This window comes from Lycorma delicatula, chromosome 6, assembly GCF_047948215.1.
Source record: "Lycorma delicatula isolate Av1 chromosome 6, ASM4794821v1, whole genome shotgun sequence".
NCBI classification, from domain to species: Eukaryota; Metazoa; Arthropoda; class Insecta; order Hemiptera; family Fulgoridae; genus Lycorma; species Lycorma delicatula.
This window is the reverse complement of record NC_134460.1, coordinates 145458399-145477834: the sequence shown is the minus strand read 5'-3', so window position 1 is coordinate 145477834 and position 19436 is coordinate 145458399. Positions and strand designations below refer to the sequence as shown.

At 31.6% G+C, this 19436-nt stretch overlaps 1 protein-coding gene across 4 annotated transcripts in view; it reads left to right on the top strand.

Annotated features, from left to right (window-relative positions):
• The window catches only part of LOC142326338 (putative E3 ubiquitin-protein ligase RNF144A), a 416013-nt gene that overhangs the window by 236514 nt on the left and 160063 nt on the right, over window positions 1-19436 (top strand). The window contains exon 1 of one of the 4 annotated variants that reach the window (XM_075368756.1): window positions 15085-15104. The exons of the other annotated variants lie outside the window; for them this stretch is intronic. The gene's annotated coding sequence lies outside the window, so the exon portion shown is untranslated. Of the gene's footprint in view, window positions 1-15084; window positions 15105-19436 lie in introns of those variants that run through there. 4 annotated transcript variants of the gene reach the window in all.

Below are 19436 nucleotides of genomic sequence, written 5' to 3'. Positions count from 1 at the left end.
ATTTAAACCACCGATGCTGTTCCAGGGAGGATAAATCATTCCATCTTGCTTTAATAAATTATCGCCGATACAATTTAAGCGAAAAAAGTGAAGAAGATACGGTTTTAAGACAAACTTTTCCAGGATAGGTCGAGTTAAATGCTTTTATTAATGAGAAGAAAGCTTCATCTTTTTGTCGTACTGCCCGGTCTTCTGGTATGCGTCTTAAAGCTTTAAAGGGCAAAATTATGTTTTTGTTTTTTGCATTTTTATTCTCGTGTAAATTCTCCGTTGTTATTTTATAAAATCTTTATTGTAGGAAAGGTTTATGGTATGTCATAAGGTAATACGAATGTTAATGAGCTGCAATTATATATATTTTTTTTTCGTAACTTATAATTTTCCTTCCTCAGTATAATTTTCTGTTAAACATCCTTTTTGTATTTTAGTTGTTAATTAGCTTTCAAAGAGTATATTTAAATCAGTTATTTATTTTTCTACCGTATTCATTATTCACGGTAATTAACAACCTACTTTTTTTACGTACATTTATCATAGATATGTGAAAGTAGCTTAATTTTTATGGGAATACTAATTTCTTTCACTCGCGTATTCTGCCGTGCGTAAAAGTTTTATTAATAAATTAATACGGGTATTTGAAATTTTTATTTCGTTAGTCCTTATATAAAAAAAATTTCGAAATCGGTACAAAATGAACTTCATTGAAGTCTTAAAATTATACTCTTCTTGCATGTATTAGTGTAACGCATTTAATTTTGCGGCTAGTGGTACAAATAATAATATTTATAAAGTCAGATAGTTTGGTCAGTTGAGACTGTTAAAAACTGGTCTCGACCGAGCTGCTTCATCTAAATAAAACAACATATTTGGGCTGGGGAATTTTTTATCGCCTTCATTCGCTGTATCGAGCTTCTGCCGTCGGTAATAGATTCAGTAAATTTACAAACTAACTGATATACGTTGTATATCAGTAGATTTCGTTTTGTTTGTTGTCGTTTGCTCGTATTTCTTATTTGTAATATAAACGTTACGTCATTTTTTTGTGTAAATAAAAATCTTCATACAGTAGTGTTTAATGTACACAAATATATATATGTATAATAAAATTCAAAAGAATCTCCTATTAGGTTTACCCTAAAACTCGAGAACCATTATACGGATTTTGATCGGTTTTCATATATTTTATGGAACATTTCTCGACGAAAGTTAAGATGTACAAAAACGGCGGAAACCCGTAAAAAAACGTTCGGTTAAATAAAAATAAATGTTAATCGTGTGGTAGTGATAATCGAATCGGGACATTAATAATGCGTTCCCAGATCCAGAAAATGAGAGATAAAATATGTGAAAACCTTAATTCCGTAAACTGTGTCACAGACTTTAAAAAAAACAATTGTTTTGATATGTTGGCGTTTTACATGTTCGCAAGCCGGCGTGCAAGAAAAGATTGTATTGCACCAAATCGTACATTACAACACTCGATTTATTATAAAGAAACTCGCCAGGTCGGTCGACTTAATTGCAAGCCTTCACCGTGAAACCGTTGTTTTCATTGCCCGTTTATTACAGTATTAATAGGTAGGTTCCACATTATGGTTCTGCACTGTTTTTATAATGTAATATTTAATTTTTGTTGCTGATATCCGAAACAGGAAAAAGTGTCTGCCCGGGTGAAGGCGGTAAATATGTTTTAAAATTAACAAGTCCATCCAACGGTCATGGCCAAAGTAACTAACTTATTTCTGATCTCTTTCTTTCTCTGCGCGCGTTCACACACACACACACACGATAGACGTCTGTTTGTCCTTTATAAACAAATTTCTTCCATTGAAATAATGATATAAGTGCATATAAACATAGGTCCGGAAATGCTTTGCTTTTGAGTTACGGTTAGAATTGTAAAGGCCAAATACTCAAAATTATTAAACGAAATCTTAACGTGAAAAATTGAAAAAAAAAATGCACTGTATCTTTTGTAGTTCTCGAGACAATGTTTGTAAAATCTAAAAAAATTGGGGTCGAGTCGAAAAGCTCGTATTTCTAGGTTTGGCGTAAATTTACTTTACGCCTATAATAAAATAAACTGAGATAAAATTGATACAGAATTTAATTCATAGATAATTTTTTTACAGTGGACAATCAAAAAAGATTTTAATTTTTATTTTTTTTTTTTAATTAAAAATTTTAACAAATAAATTTTACAAATAAAGCAGACCTATAAATACGTGATTTTCTTCTCGAACCCGGTCCATGAATTATCTCGAAAACGATTGGAGATTAAATTTTCTTTCACTTGTTTTTTTCAAATTTTTATGCAAGATCGCATATAAAATCGCTAATTTTGCTTCATAATTTGTGTCTGTAGTTTTAGTAAAGCATTACTTGACCTTTAGAACAGATATCTGAGGTGAAATTTTTTTCTAGCCGTAATCTTGAAAACAAATATTTCTGTATTTCTTTTTTACGGATTTTTTTTCATTTTGATTAATGGAGACCTCAAAAATATATTATTTATTTTCCTAATGTTTACGTTGGAATCTGTTCAAATAGTGAACAGTAGGTAATCCCCTCCCGCGCAAAATAAGATGAAGATGATATGTACAACATGTAATTGAGATGTATTGTTGTACGGATTCAGGTCGACTGTTCCTGAGAAGTGTGGTTATTCGAGACCCAACCACCAAACTACACCGATGTCCACTGTCTAATATTCGGATTCGTGTAAAAACGTTTTCTAGGATTTGAAACTCAAAACCTTCGACTTCGAAAATCAGCTATTAAACGACTGATTTACGACGACAAGTTAACCGCTAAACCGGCCCGGTGGGCTGTAAAAATATAGCGGAAAACATTTTTGAGTGTTCTATATGTATATTTTTTACCAGTAAAGTATTGGAAAATATTATTCAACATTTCGACACAGGATCAGGCGACTCAATGAAGCCGATCAGTATTCAGAGTTAGGATCGATTTTGTATTAGGGTGAAATATCTTCCCGTAGTATTTTACTATGTCAAAGAGTATTACTGAAAAGTTACTTCAGTACGAGTGGTGCCCGAGTAACTATAATAATCAAAATTAAAAGGAAAAGGGGAATTGAAATTTTTCTTGACTGTTCTTCCATAGAGCGCTGAACCGAGCGTACTTAGTCCTTTACGCTGCCCAAATAGTATTTTTATCATTCGTACATCGTCCCGCCTTTGAGAATTCATCAAACGCTTACTTAGGCGGGTGAGAATAACCGCTTTTGTAGGATTAATCGGAAAGAGAGATGAACGAACGGGTGGAACCATGTTATGACGTCAGCAAAATTCTGTCGGTGATAGTTAACTAGTGGGTGTAAACGGACGGGGCAGTTCGGTCCTGTTCGACATCCATTCTTTAATGTCAGTTACACTGGCGGACATCTTTTGAAACCATTATCACTAGTTTTCATGAAATCTATTTCAGAAAAAATTAAGATCCGGTCACCGATTTGTAAAAAAAGAAAGATTCGTTAGTTTCTTTTTCGATTCATATTAAACTAGCTATATAAAAATTGCACCGGTTTATTTTAATTTTTATTAAATGTTAGTGATCTGTTTTTAGCGTTTTATTCACAGTTTACATCGGAATGAAATGTAACGGGGAGAAATTTATATTTCAACATTTAACTTTCCTGATACCGACCCGTGGTTACTCGAATCTAGTAATTTATTCCTACGTCAAAAAATCGTTACATTTTCTTAAAAACTTATCGGTTGAATTTATTTCGACAAATTTCCTCGATCCAGTAGATTTTGTGGAAAGTATATTTAATGTTTACGGTTAAGATAGAAAGATAGTTCGGTAGGTTCTCAGATAGTTTTGTAGTCGCCTTCTTGTAAATCATTAATTTATTAAGTACATCCAGTTAAACCCGTAAAAGATTATACCAGAGTATATAACCTGACCCTATCTTTAATGTAATAAACCTGTAGGAATAATAAAACAAAAAAGCAGACTACATCAAATAGCTCGGTCTGCTAGTGTTGTACAAAGAATTGAGTTGAAAATTCCACGTGCAAACGTTAAAAAGAGAATCGCTATTTGTTCAAATTCTAAAAACGAAATAATCGTTATACAAAATAATATATTAATCGCCGCCTGTTTTTTATTAGTTAACTTAATATTGCAATTTGGGATATCTTGCCGGGGCGCCAACTAAAAAACTCACCTCGATCCCATTGAATTAGGGCAAAAGAATGAATAGCGATTTTTCCAAAGATTCAGATAGCTAAGTCGGAACGAAATTTGGGAATATCTTTAAGGTGAGTATTATAGATCATCTTGCGACTACTTTGCACTCTGTAAATAAGACCAGCCTAAAATGCAGACCCGCTGTTCCCATAAATAAAATTAGAAAAATTTTTATCGACCGCTAGAAAGAGAAAAAGAAAGTAGAAAAAGAAAAATTGGTAGTTTATATACATGGCGGCTAGTAGCTAAAATTAATGGGGTGCCGCTCCAGAAACTTTTTTTCTGGGCCTTTTCAAGGCCATGGTTAAAATTTTCTGTAAAATAAAAGAACCTAAAAAATCAATAGAATAGCTGGAAGCAGGATAATAATCTAATTCTACCCTTATCGCATTCAAGAATACGGTACACGGATTTTTAGTACACTGTGTTTAAAAACCGTATGCGGTTTAACCGAATAAATAATAAAATGTCAATACAGATAATATTATTAGATAATAACTTAATAAAATGTCCGCTTAAAAACACTATAGTCCAATCTCCAATGGTGTTTAATTTAAATTTCTATGTACACAGAAACAAATACATAATAAGTTTTTACTAATAATCTTTTCTTTCTCCCTTCCAGCGTGTTTTTGGACAGATTTGGCAATCAAAGAGCCGTTGCTTTCCATCATTTTCTGATTTCTACTAAAAAAAAAACAACTAAACCCCTTTCATATTCCTTCCGCCGACTAAATTAGAAAAGGGAACAAGGAACGTTCCGTACTCACGCGTAGTAAAAAAAAAATCACCTTCCACCAGCACATCAGGGTCGGCACTGCGGGAGAGAGTCTCTCTCACTCTCTCTCTTTCTTTCGCAACCGCCCAGCTTCCTATGTGCGCATGCGCACAACCGCCAAACATCACGTCGCTGGAACTGTGAAACGCACAGTTCAATACAAGAACTGTGATTTTTGTATCTTTTTCATAAAGTATGGAATGGCTAAAGATATCAAGATTATGGATTATTCATTTTACAAGTATAAACAAAGAATTAAAGAAAAAAAGACTCGTTATATTAAATGTTACCGATAATATCAAGTGGAAATACGGAGTGCTGTAGTTTCACAGTGCCTATACGCGAACCGCCACTGTTTATATATAATTCTATAGAAATTACATCCGTTAACAGTGATTGAAACGTTGGTTTCAACTTTAAAAAGTTATATAAATCTCTCCACTAAAGTGATCGATAAATACAGAAGAAAAAAAATCCAAAAACCACGGCTCGTAAACTCCATCATTAAAAGGGAAAAATGTCAGAAAGATTAAAACAAGAACTTTTTTAACACCGACGTAAAATAATATTATGTTGAATATCGAAATTATTAAATAAATAGATAAATTAAAACCGAGTACTTTAAATACAAACAGGATAAATATGGTTATAATATTAAAAAAAATATGGTCTTTTATTAATGAACTTATAAATAGTAACGCCATTGTAAATAAACGTATTGATATAAATGCCAATAATTTAAGTAACTACTTCGTTAAAGTGGAGGAAACGTGTGCCAGTAAAATAACAAAACGTCATGATCTTCCTACATTTAAATATAAAAAACATATTAATAGTAAACTCTGTTTTTTCCTTCTGTTACCGCATCCGATTAAAATCTACGATCCATTTCTAACAAAAATAATGCTAATCCAGTTATTGACTATATTAAAAATTTCACGATAGAATTTTTAATCGATTTGGATTTAAAAAAAAAAAATAATGTTGATTCTTCGATTCTTTTTATCGAAACGGTTTCCCATCACTTAAACAATAACAAAAAAAAATATTAGTAATTTTTTTTTGACTGTATCTAGGCTTTTTTACTGTACTAAATTAACCTTTAATAGATAAGCGCGAATATTATAGAATAAGAGGAATAGCATTAGAATTATTTCGTAATTATCTCCTACACAGATCCCAAATTCTAATTTTAAACTATTCATGCAGTGAACCAGTCGTCTTTATCAACTTATGGACTACCGCAAGGATCTGTTGTAGGTCCACAAGGACCTATTCTGCACATATTGTATGCGAATGACACATACTTAAACTTGATTCAGTTCTAATTTTTAATCATTATTCTTAGTGAAGTTTATGATACGGCATCGAAAGGCATTTCAGTGTTGAAGGATTGGTTGGACTAAAATTTCCTTATTTAAATATTTAAAAAAAACTAAATATAAAACATTTTCAATCGACGCTAGTAACCTACCTCAGATCGATACAAGATTATATATCTATATAAAAACTTGTAATAAACTCGTTTCAAGAACTCTTAATACATGTAACTGCCCAGAAATTGAAAAAAAAACTGACAATAAAGTATTTGGGACTGATCGTTGACGATAACCTTAAACGGAAATCTCACATTACTTCTATATGTGGAAGAGTGAAATTTATATCGTATAAGTTTTATAAAATGAAGAAAATTATGAATATCTCTGTATTGAGAAAGATTTATTATGCGGTTGTACAATGCGTTTTTCAGTTTGGCTTAGTAACATGAGAGGAACTCATATGGTTGGTGGTGGACATATTTTCAATGCAAAAAATAAAAATAATAAATAACAATTTTTAATAAACTGAAAATCTATTCGACGAACCTTATATTTAAAGAATTCAGAGTGATGACAATAAGGCAATTGTATGTAATGAACCTTATCGTCAAATGTTTTTGTAAGTATAAAAATAAATAACTTAATCATTAACACACTCTGACCCGAATGGGAAGACACCCGCCTTGCGACGATCCCGGTTACCACACCCTTCTTCTGCGTCTACCCCTGATAGGCCTTACCGGAGGCCATCTTTTAGATCCTCTAAACCTGATATTACATCACAGTCTTCAGTTTGGCCCTGGCCTCTGTAATGATGCATAATGCTAGAAATACTGCTGTTATGTTTGTGATTTGACTGCAATTCGAAGGCAAGTAATTTATATTGACTCTAAAATAATTAATAATTCTCGTACGGTTTAATTTCATCAACAGTCAGTATAGAAATTTTTGTTCAAATTAAATATTGTGTAAATTTACTTAATATGTGTGTTATGTATGAATATTTTTTTTCTTCATTTTTGTATTGAACGGTTTTAGAATTGTATAGGATTTATTTTTATCTTTGTATTTCCTTTTTTAAATTATACTCGACTTTTGTCTCAACCAGCGAACAAGTTCTTTACTTACATCGGACAATGCCTTAAAAATCATGTCGCAATTTATATATATATACATATACATATACACCATTTTGTATTTATTATGTGTATCCTTTATTTTGTTACGGATCTGTTTTATATTGTTACATTCTTCATATTTTGTTTCGTTTAAATTTTCTTTTTCGCAATAAATCGACTGTATTGTAATTATTGCTGGAAAAAGTAAATACGTACACCCCATTGAAATGTATAGGCGTTATCTTTACGCTATTTATAGTTATATAAGGAGGTTCTGAGAGAGTTGTGCAATCGATGTTAACGTTAATGAACTAAGTTATCTGCTTATGGTTATGACGTGTAAAACAAAAAGAGTTCAGAAACAGTTAATCCGTTTATCCCTTTATCAATAGCAGTTAACAAGGTATTTCATTTTCTAAGCATTTGGCGCCGTCGGTGTAAAATATTCATAAAGGACAAAATAAAACTAACGAATAATAATAAAATAAATGAATACGGAAAAATTGAATACAATATATAAATTATAAATTTAATAAAATGTTTAAATTAAAAACAGCACGTAACAAATTATAAAATTCATAAATAATGAGGATTTTTCTATAACAATAAATGTTATAGAAAATGGTAACAATTATAATTTAGAAAAAAACAAGTATCGTATAGTCTCAGTTGCAATAACTGCGACGTAAAATATATCAGAATGACAAATCGTTCATTCTCCGTAAGAATTAAAGAAAATATTAATTGTATAATTAAAAATAATAAAGAAAGATACTTTCTAAAATGTGGATGGTAACTAGGATGATAACTATGAGTGTAAGTGAAGTGCAGTCTTATACACTCTGAGGTCAACCATTTCTGAGATGTGTGGTTAATTGAACCCCAACCACCAAAGAACACCAGTATCCACGATCTAGTATTCAAATTCGTGTAAAAGAAAACTGCCTTTTGTAGGACTTGAACGCTGGAACTCTCGACTTCCAAATCAGCTGATTTGGAAAGACTCGTTCACCACTAGGGTGGTGGGTTATGTCGGTAAGAATTTGTAGACGGAGAAGTCATCGGACTACATTTATAGTTCTAAACATGACCTAACCTAACAGTGAAATGAAAATGGGGGAAAAATAAGCGTGAAAACATTATATTTCAGTTCAATTAGATTTGTAATAAAGAATGCTTTCAAAAAAACCTGCAATTGTGTTAGACAACGTTTTTCCTATCTCATGAACCGCGGGGCTCGAATATGTCATTTTATTCATCTTTTTAGTGTGACTTTACGAATCGCGCCGGTAGATAGCAGTACTTGATAGTATTTACGAATCATGCCGCTAGATAATAGTACTGGATAGTACTAGGTAGCATACAAAAACTTGATAATGTACTTGAAATAATAAAATTTAAAAGAAAATATACTACAGCTTGTTATAATAGTAAATGCTCTTACGTAAATAAAAGTACTAGTTTACGACAGATTATACTGCATAGTTTTATTATAAAAGGAATAAATAACAGAAATAAATTCTATTGGTAAAATCGAATTTAACGATAAAAATCGAGGGTTACACTTACAAAGTAATAAGTGCAATATTACATCTCGGTATACTAGTTTTATTAAAAAATGAAAAATACGGTATGAAGTGAATAATATGACTATCAAAAAAAAAAAAAAAAATTTGTCATGAAATTAAAAAAATGTATATTTGTTTGTTCTATAAAGGCAATTAATTTTAATAATAAATCCATAAGTTATCAGTAATTCATAAAGGAAATAAAAGAATAATCTAACAAAACGCAATGATGATATTCAAAAAAAATTACAATGAAATTGTAAACCGTACGGTAAGAGTATCATCGGTTATCATTTTATGTTACATATAGTTTTATTTATTTTACAGAAATTTTTATTTTTGGAGCGGAAGAAATGATATCTGCGAGACTTACCGTACGTATACAATTTCATTGTACTTTTTTTGGATAATAAATAAATCGACGAACAAGTCAAATTCACGAATGTGAAAATAGGAGGAGAAAAGATTATGGAGGTAGAAGAATTTTGTTATTTGGGAAGTAGAATTACTAAAGATGGACGAAGCAGGAGCGATATAAAATGCCGAATAGCACAAGCGAAACGAGCCTTCAGTAAGAAATATAATTTGTTTACATCAAAAATTAATTTAAATGTCAGGAAAAGATTTTTGAAAGTGTATGTTTGGAGTGTCGCTTTATATGGAAGTGAAACTTGGACGATCGGAGTATCTGAGAAGAAAAGATTAGAAGCTTTTGAAATGCGGTGCTATAGGAGAATGTTAAAAATCAGACGGGTGGATAAAGTGACAAATGAAGAGGTATTGCGGCAAATAGATGAAGAAAGAAGCATTTGAAAAAATATAGTTAAAAGAAGAGACAGACTTATAGGCCACATACTAAGGCATCCTGGAATAGTCGCTTTAATATTGGAAGGACAGGTAGAAGGGAAAAATTGTGTAGGCAGGCCAAGTTTGGAATATGTAAAACAAATTGTTAGGGATGTAGGATGTAGAGGGTATACTGAAATGAAACGACTAGCACTAGATAAGGAATCTTGGAGAGCTGCATCAAACCAGTCAAATGACTGAAGAAAATTCGATAATGATGTCCTATATAAACAGATTATATAATAATTATTAATTAATAGGTTGCTACTATTTCATATATCTCAAGTAGTCGTAAACATTTTACGGACATGACATTACTTTTTTATTAACGTATAACTTATTTTATTAATTGACAATCGACTATTATGAACGTAACAATTTTAATTTAATTATATATAAAAAAATTATATACATGACAATTAATAACTTCAAATAATCCGGATGATGGAGAAGTGACTCCGAAAACGCTCGGATACTTAAATTAAAAATTGTTGGTAAGTGGAATTATATTATACAAAATAACAAAATAATATTTAAGAAATCCTTTGTTTAAAAGTCACACCGGGATTTCCGAAGCTCATATATATATATTTTAGTAAACGATTTAAAAAATGGATATTCTGTATTTCGGAAATAGAAATCTGGTTAAAAAAAATAACAGTAAATAAATGACAACCAGACACGAGTATATATGTAAAAATGTTGTATTATATTTTCAACCTGTATTATATATTGTGTAATTTATACAAACTGCCTAATGTTAAAAGCTTTATTGTTGTGGTATAGTTTTATCTTTTCAGTTTATTAATTAAATATCTGTTAAATAATTAGGTTTTATTAATCTGTTGTAACATCTAGTTGTGCACCTCCGCTTTTGACTGCAATCGACTGGACCAAAAGTGTCCGTCCAAAAAAGCCCAAAATCCAAAACATTTGGATTTTGTACTTTTTCTTAACTGCAGTAATAAGCTCTCATTCTATTATTAATCGTAATCTATTTATATTAATTGCATACGAATAAGACATTTATTTAATACGCCTAATTAATTAACATGCTCGCATGTTATTCGTTTACAATTATATTTACTAATAGTCTGATCGTTGTAGTTGTACTTTTATATTGCTCCACAATAATTGTAATCGTAATATTTAAACACGTATCACACGCTTAAGATAATATGGATGTAACGGGTTAGGTCGTATTATTTATTAAGGAATGTACTAGGAAACGGTAATTCCTAGGAAACCGAACATGTTAATTAAGAAACAGCAACATTTCCCATACTTTTATTGAAATGGCGATTTAATTAGTAGGTACTACTAAATTAAATTATGTAAAGTATTATGAAATTTTTATCTATTAATAAACGATTTGAAGAAAGAAATTAATCCTAATGTAAAAATCTTATAAAAAGTGTCTCTGATTCCTTGGATTTTATTTATTGTTACTTAAAATTAGTTGTCATTTTTTATTAATAAGAAAACATTTTAACGGATGAAATTTATAAACCTACATACACTCACTCGACCGCTGATCGGATGGATAATCTAATTTCACATTAAAAATGGAAATACGTATCTTCATTTCGTTATTATAATGAACGAATTAAGTTTATAAAATGGATAACATATTTTTTTTCGGTTACGTTTAATTTTTTTCACGGTATATGTTTGCGAAAAAAACAGTCATTTTGTAAAAAAATCAGAAGATGAATTCTATACTCATTCACTCTGTTGATTTGCTTGCCCAGATTGTGTGATCTAATCTTACGTTGAATAATATTTTCTTAAAATCTAGTATGGTAGCGTTATATTTCGTCACATTTTTTATAGAAGATATATTTTTGATATACATTACATAAGACCGTCTGAGAACTTAGGCTGCCCTTGCAGATTTTTTAATCAGATTTTAAAATTATAATTTTACTCTTTTATTATATATTTCGGGTTTATAGGTTGTAATAAATACAGATAAAAAGTCAAACTTTAAGAAAATTTGTTAATTTTTATCGATTTTTATTAATTATTCAATCTAGCAAATCAGCATCGGTATTAGGAGAATAAATATTAATATATAACTTTATTATGTTTAATTTCTTTTTTTAACATATTTATCGATTGACATAGATAGGTGACATTATTTACTTCCTTGTACGAACAAGTAAGTATTGTAATCGCGAAAAATTTCGGTTTTCAGATTTCAACGGAAATATCAATTTTGACCATCCCTGAATCCATTTTCAATAGTTTCGGTGTGACGTTTATACGTACTTATGTATGTATATCGCATAACTCAAAAACGATTAGCCATAATTGTTGAAACTTTGAATTTAGGACTGTTGTAACATCTAGTTGTTTGGATTTTTGACTTCCTCTTAACTGCAATAATAAGCCCTCATCGAGAACTTTTCAACTATATATATCATAAGTGGTACTTGTTTTCATCGGTTCCAGAGTTATAGCCAAATAAAATTTTAATTAATGAAATATTTTTAACTTACTAGGGGAAGGCACATCGGTTCAAATCCGACTTCATCTCCTTTTTCTTTAACTTTTTTTTAATCTAAATATATTGATTTATATTAGTAATTATTAACTTCCGATTGTAAAAACATGTTTGCAGTAAATAATAATTTAATAATAACAGTAAAAAAAATATCAAAAGTTATTAATGAAATAAAAGTTTATGTACTTTCATGTTAAAAATAGTATTTATGTAATTTAATAAGCGTATAAGGAAGTAAGTGATGTCCACATCAGATTTTTCTTTACATAAAAGCAGTTACCAGTATTAACCGTTCATTAATTCAGACGTTTATCTGTGTTTACTCTTTTGTTATCGCCAAAAATAATACCGCTAATTTTATTCTTCTAATCAAACCTACTTTTCGTCTATACTTCGTCAGATGGCACAAGCGAAGAATTTTGTTTTAGAGAAGGTTGAGAGGAGCAAATAATATTATTCATTTCTTTTTGTATCGGTTTTATGAATTCGGGGAAAACAATACGAGGGCAGGCATACTTTAAAAAACATTTACAGTGTGGACACTAACTGTTTTTTGGGGCCTTGTATTATTCACAATTTTTTTATAGCTTTCTGTTTTTGTTTGTATTCAGGACAAACGATTGTTTTTTGGGCCTCTTGGCAGCGTTTTTTCTTATAAAAATACCAAAACCTGACCACAACCGCTACCAGATTAAACTTTCAAATGAGATTATGGGTCTGTACTTTTCGGGGACAAAGCCTTGAAAGATTTTTATGCGCCTAGAAATTATAAGGACGTGTAGGAGGAGATGGGAAAGTAATGAAAAATTAAGTCTCGAGAACTATGTCGCCTCTTTGGTATAGATTGTTGAACTGTTTTCCGAAATATGTGCTGAATTTATTAAACGTCAAGTTATATGCTTGATCTTATTTCTCCGAACTTTTATAAACTAAATTTATTTTCGAATCGTTAAAATTTTTCTTGACACGTAATTTCAGCCTTTTTTTTTCATAATTGTATTTACGATTCCATTTTAGAGGTTACTGGTACATAATTTACTCTTATTACAAATATCTTTTATAATTTTTTTCTACGGCAAAAAGCGAATTTAAATTTAAAGTACCTCACGAGGGCCGAAAGATTGGGGTAGCGGAGGGAAGTCTTTCAGCACGGGAAGTAGTAAGTGTATGATAATGAAAAACAAAAACACATATATCTCCGGTGTAGACACTAATGATATATTGGGTAGGGGAATTCCCCCTCCTACTTACTCAACAAGCCGGTATAGTAAGTTCAGTTTAAATGTCGCTCCGTTGGAAAGAGTATCGGTCACAAGTTCAGTCAAGGGTTTTTAATGTTCAAGCTGGAATAAAGGGAATTGTACCTTATTTAAAAAAATAAATAAATAAACTTCGAAGTGCAATTTACATTTTCGAGAACAAAACTAATACAGAGATACTTTCTATTTATCCTTTTAGCAGATAACTTCTTGAACCTCTTATTTTATAGAAAAGTACTTGCACGTCGATGTGAAAATAAAAATATAAATTATACACGAGGCTCAACTGATAAATTTTGCACATATATTCGTAGCGTGGGAAAAAAGGAATATTGGAATGAAATAAAAAATGAATTAAAATACAATACCTTAGCTATACAATAAAGTATTTATTTTTCAATATAATCCCGGTTTACAGTAATACACTTTTTCCAACTTGTGACAAATTTTTGCATTCCGTCACTGAAATATTTCTGGCGGTCTTTCTTGAATCCAAGAGACCACAGCTTCCTTCGCCTCATAGTCGGATAGTCGGTGGTGTAACGCTTACCTTTGAGATTCTTCTTGGGATGAGTGAAGAAGTGGAAGTCGCACGGAGCCAAATCCGATGAGTATGGCGGATGCGGAATAGGCTCAAACTTCAGCTTGCGGAGAGCCATCGGAGAGTTTGCGTGGTACCCATCGTGCACAGATTTTACGGTAACCCAGTCGCTCGATAATACGGTCTACTCGTTCTTTAAATATGCCTAACTGAATAGCGATGCGTTGCTGGGTGATTGGCCGATCAGTTTGAAGCATATCGTCCATCTCCTTTTAGATGTTTCTCGTCGGTCACAGAAACTGGTCGTCCGTTGCGAGGTGCGTGCTCAATTGTCGCTTTACCAGCTTCAATTTCGTGAGATTTCAACGTCCACTTATTCACAGTACTCCTGCCGACAGTTTCACTATCGTAAACCGCTTTTAAACGATAAAAAATATTCGTTGGATTCACATTTTCTGCTGTTAAAAATTCGAACACTGCGCGCTGTTTTAACCGTGATGCCATATTGGCTGTACTCGAATCCATTTTTACCTCCTACTGAAAACAAACCGATAAACGGATTTCAACACTTTATCGCTATGAAAGTTTTTTGGATCGATGAATTTAGTTTTAATTTGTTACTCATCGATAAACAATCGAAAGCTTTCGAAAATATAATATGATTGTGGCAGTTGTTACCTAGAAACATAAACTGTGGTTTTCTTGTTGATAACGAATCGATTACCCGTACGAAGCAGAGCTAGTAGTTTAGAACCAATCTATTAGTTAAGCATTATGCTATAAATTAGTTATGTTAGTAGCATTATGCTAGCAGTTATGTTATAAATTATAGTTGTACTTATATACAAAATTATAGTTTTTTATTAAATCGTTTGTTTTTTTTTGTGTTACAGGTGAGTAATTGAGATAACCAGTTTTACGAATTGGAACGAAGTGTTCGCACGGCTGTTCGTAAGTACAAAACTAGATTACAATTTCTTATGAGTTTGCAGTGCGCCTTCTTTTATTTTTACGGTTGTTATATGAAGGCCGGTCCACATTAATTAGAGAACCTTAGACACCCTGGAAGATGTTCTTAGTACGGTGTTTTAGTGATGTTCTTAGTGTGAAACATCTACCGTTATATTATCAGAGACATTTTTATTAGTGTTCATTTACTTACGATCACATCGATCGCATTACTTATGATCAGCATCACATTTGTTTTCGTTCATATAAGTTCGTCTAATGTTCATTGAACCGATCGTGATTCAGTTTATTTAAAAAGATTAGATTCTTTTTTTTAATAGTCTAAATACATACGTACTTTAATGTAAGCGATCGTTATCCAGTTCAGTAAATGAACTGATATTCTCCTATGCGAAGTATTCATTGATTTACGCAGTATTGTAAATCTTGATTTATGGAGTATTGTAAAACTAGTTCGATTTTTTAACGGCAAGAAGTAATAAGGAGAGTTAACAAGTATAGAATCGAGAAGTGGGTATTGTGTTGTTTCTTACCGTTTTTGATAAGCCGTTGGTATCTTTAAGTAAAATCTTAAGTCTATCTTTAAGTGTAAATAAAATAAACCTTTCAGTTTAGAGTACGGTACTCCTCATAAGACGTTCCAAGAGTTTCAGTAGCATCGAGCTGTAAGGCAGTGGTGGTTTATTATTAACTTACCTTGACAGAATTTATTTTGTTATTCTTACGTATTGCTACAGCTGTTATTTCGTTACATACAGAAACTTTTCATTTTCTTCGAATTTCGGGATAGACATCGAAAATGAATCGATCGCGGAAGTCTTTAATAGACAATATTTTAGAATCCTTTTTAATTAGAGATAGTGATAGTGACAGTTATACGTCTAGTAGTGACGAATCGTTCAGTAATTTTGAAGAAATTGACGGATATTTAATCCGCAAAGTAATTAAATTAATTAACGGTAATTCTGTTGCTGTTAAACAGAAAATGTTTAAAAAACAGCGATTAAGTTAGCGTTTGATATTTTCAGGATAGTTAATAGCGCGCTAAGCCAGTCGTCAGTCTATGTGCACAGCAATACGCTACCCGTTTTAATGAAGCAAATGTTATGGTAAAAGGCTAGTAGGATGATTCAAAGTGCGGTTGTCGCCGTGGCACCTAGCACACTAAGATTACGTACAGTATAAAAATTTCATACAGGTAGCGCAGCCACGGTTATGTAATTTTTCAGAACATCTTATTTCGACATCGTGTTGTTTTATATAAAGATAACCATTTTATATTTGTTAAAACAAGTTTGATCGTGGCAGTGACGTTTAAAACGTTTACTAGTAAAACGACCCGTGACGAATTATTTAGAAAAAAATTATGTATTTAATTTTTCTGAATGTAAAACTTTTGCTTTTCCTTTAAGGTTAATAAAAAATTATTTGGTAAAAGTATTACGATCACATGTTAGTTTAACGTAGAACGAACATTACATTACGGATTGTAATTTATCATAGCACAAGTTTACAACATTGTATTAATTAATGTGATACACGTGCGATTAATTGCTACTACAATATTAATTTCATTTACTTTTTTTATGCGTGCGATTTAAACAAAGAATTAGTTAATTGTCCGTGCGTTAAGTTTTGTTTTGTTTTTAATTCTTGTTATTCTTTTTTATTATTTTAATTATTTTGTATATAGCATTATTTAAGGATACTTTTCATTATTGAAAAATGTCCTTGAAGGAATAAAGCTTCCTATTGATTATCGGATAATTAAATAATTCACTTCGTGTCTGTATTTGTAGATAGTATTATGTGTATATCGGAAAAGTAATTGTCTGTAGATATATTGTTTTTATAAAAAGAGCATGCGGTTAATAATTTTTTCATGGACGATTGGATTACAAAAAAATTCAACATATTTTTAAAATGAAAAATTCATTTTGTAAATGACCGTAATCATCATAATTTGTAAAATATTAACAGAACTTAGAATGTGTAATAAAAGTTGGCTTTGATGATAAATTTTACTGCCAAAACCTATTTGTCTGTAATCAGTTTACGCTTACTTGCAATTTCCTCTTTGCCTATCCTATTGTGTCTGTGTGTTACGCGTCGTAATGTTAACTTTTAGGCCATCCGGTTATTGTTGTAGCTACCGAAGTTTACAGCCGTTCATAAAATTTGCAACCGTGCGTTATAGACGGTTGAAATTAGTAGAAAAGGTTCGTTATCGCTGTAATATATTTAAAATCGGCATACTAAAATTGTTTTACCGCAGACGTTTTCCATTTTACCCATCAGAAACGTAATTTCAAACGAACTTTTTCTTTATCCGAATTCTCTGTCAGTCAACCAAAAAAAACCTTCCTTTTTTTTGGTGCTGCAAGTGGATTTATTTATTTTCGAGTAATAACATGTTTTTCTGTGAAATTTGATATCGTTATATGTACCCCGGGTCGGGGTACGAAGGCCAATCAAGGTTTTTCGTCTTCTCGCTCGCTTACGAACATGAGTGGGCCGGTGCGGAGAAATATTAACGGTGGCGATGCGGGAAAGGGATGGACGGACAGCCGCCTTGGCATTCGCGTCTCTTTGGTCAATGTCAGAGAAAAAATCGCCGTCGCCGTTTCGCAACTTATTAACGTGAGGTTTCTTACGAATGAGGCCGTAAAACCCTCCGAAAGTTTTACTAGACTACATGCGCAGTTTATTTTTTCGATACAAGATACGACGTCACGCATCCGATTTTACGACCGGGCCATAAATTTAAAGGAAGGCTTGAAGTTGTAGAAAATGAAAGTCACAATAGACGTTCAAAGGCAAGTGGGACAAGTGATCACATTCCATCGATCTGTAGCCTCATTGAAGGCGATCGGCACCTCAAATTTGATGAAACCGCTTCGGAAGCGGGTGCTGGTATGAACGTACCTGTGAAATTATTAAAAAGCTTCTGAATAATGTAAAATTCGCGTCAGGCTTGATCCAAGACTTTTTCCTGGAAATCTGACATAGCTTCGACAGGGAATTTGTCCGGAAGTTCATCAGTCGATTTTGACTAGAAGGAAATAATGATATTTTGCGTCGTGTAGTCGGGCCCGCCATTGCATTCCCAATTTGAAGTAGAGGCGTGTTTGGAGTGGCGTAGGAGTGGAGAGCCTTGCCTTGTAAGGGCGAAAATGTATTCGTTAGTCGGAAAAATCCTCTCAACCGTCTTTCGGGAAAGGCGTAACGCCCTCAATTTTCCGCATGAACGTCGTACCGTATATTTGGGAAGAGGCAGATCGGCAGCTCTTGATAAAGGTTATAGAATCAGAAATGCGATTCTCCTTCAACACCAGACTTTGCACGACCGTTAGCACTCGGAATAAATCTGACGAAACGGTTACTGGGAAAATATTCTGTACAGTCCAGATTTATATGTGCGATTTATTTTTTATTAGGTCATTGCTTAAGGGAGTCTACTTAGAAAATTAATAAATATTTTGTACTTTTATTCTGTACTAATAAATACTGGAAACAAAAGTCCGGTTTATATTTGACTGATCCAGTACAAGATCGATGGTACTGGATTTTTTTTATTGTTTGTTAATTGCAATTCAGTTTTTTTGAGTTGTAGGTATGAATTGTTACGTCGATAATTTGGAAATATGTCGGCACATAAGTTGCCCTTATCAATTATTTATTTTTGTGTCAGAATGAGATTGGAAAAAAATATGATGATATGGGGTAAACAGAATGGGATGTTATTTGCGTTTTTTTTTTTTTTTTTTTTTTTTTTTTTTTTTTTTTTTTTTTGTTGCTATCTTATCTCCTGGATTAATTAAGTTGTTTAATTTTTATTTATTTTATAGCGCGGAAAAACGATGTATATTAACATTATAATTGTTAACAATAAAGTTTAAGAAATAATTTTATTCGCTTTTTTTTCAATATAGTAGGACGGGATTTCCGATTGTTTTTATGATTGCATTGTAATTAACGGGTGTATATCGTATTGTCTGAAGACAACAATTATTAATAATAGGCTTGATAAATAATATTATAGTTCATGTATTTATTTATTTATTGTTGCCGATTTAAATCTAATAGTAATGTTGCTGCTATTAAATTTAATCAGTAATATAATTTTAATGAAATTATTAAGATTTTGCTATTGAGTGGATTGCATTATAAATTGTAATCAAATTAATTATTCTTATTACATAATAAGTAATCGTGTAGTTAATATAATAACGTGTTTAATTTATCTCAATTAGTACATTAAGTTATTAATTCGCTTGTTTACTTAGGTTGCACGCTAACGGACCTTATTATCGT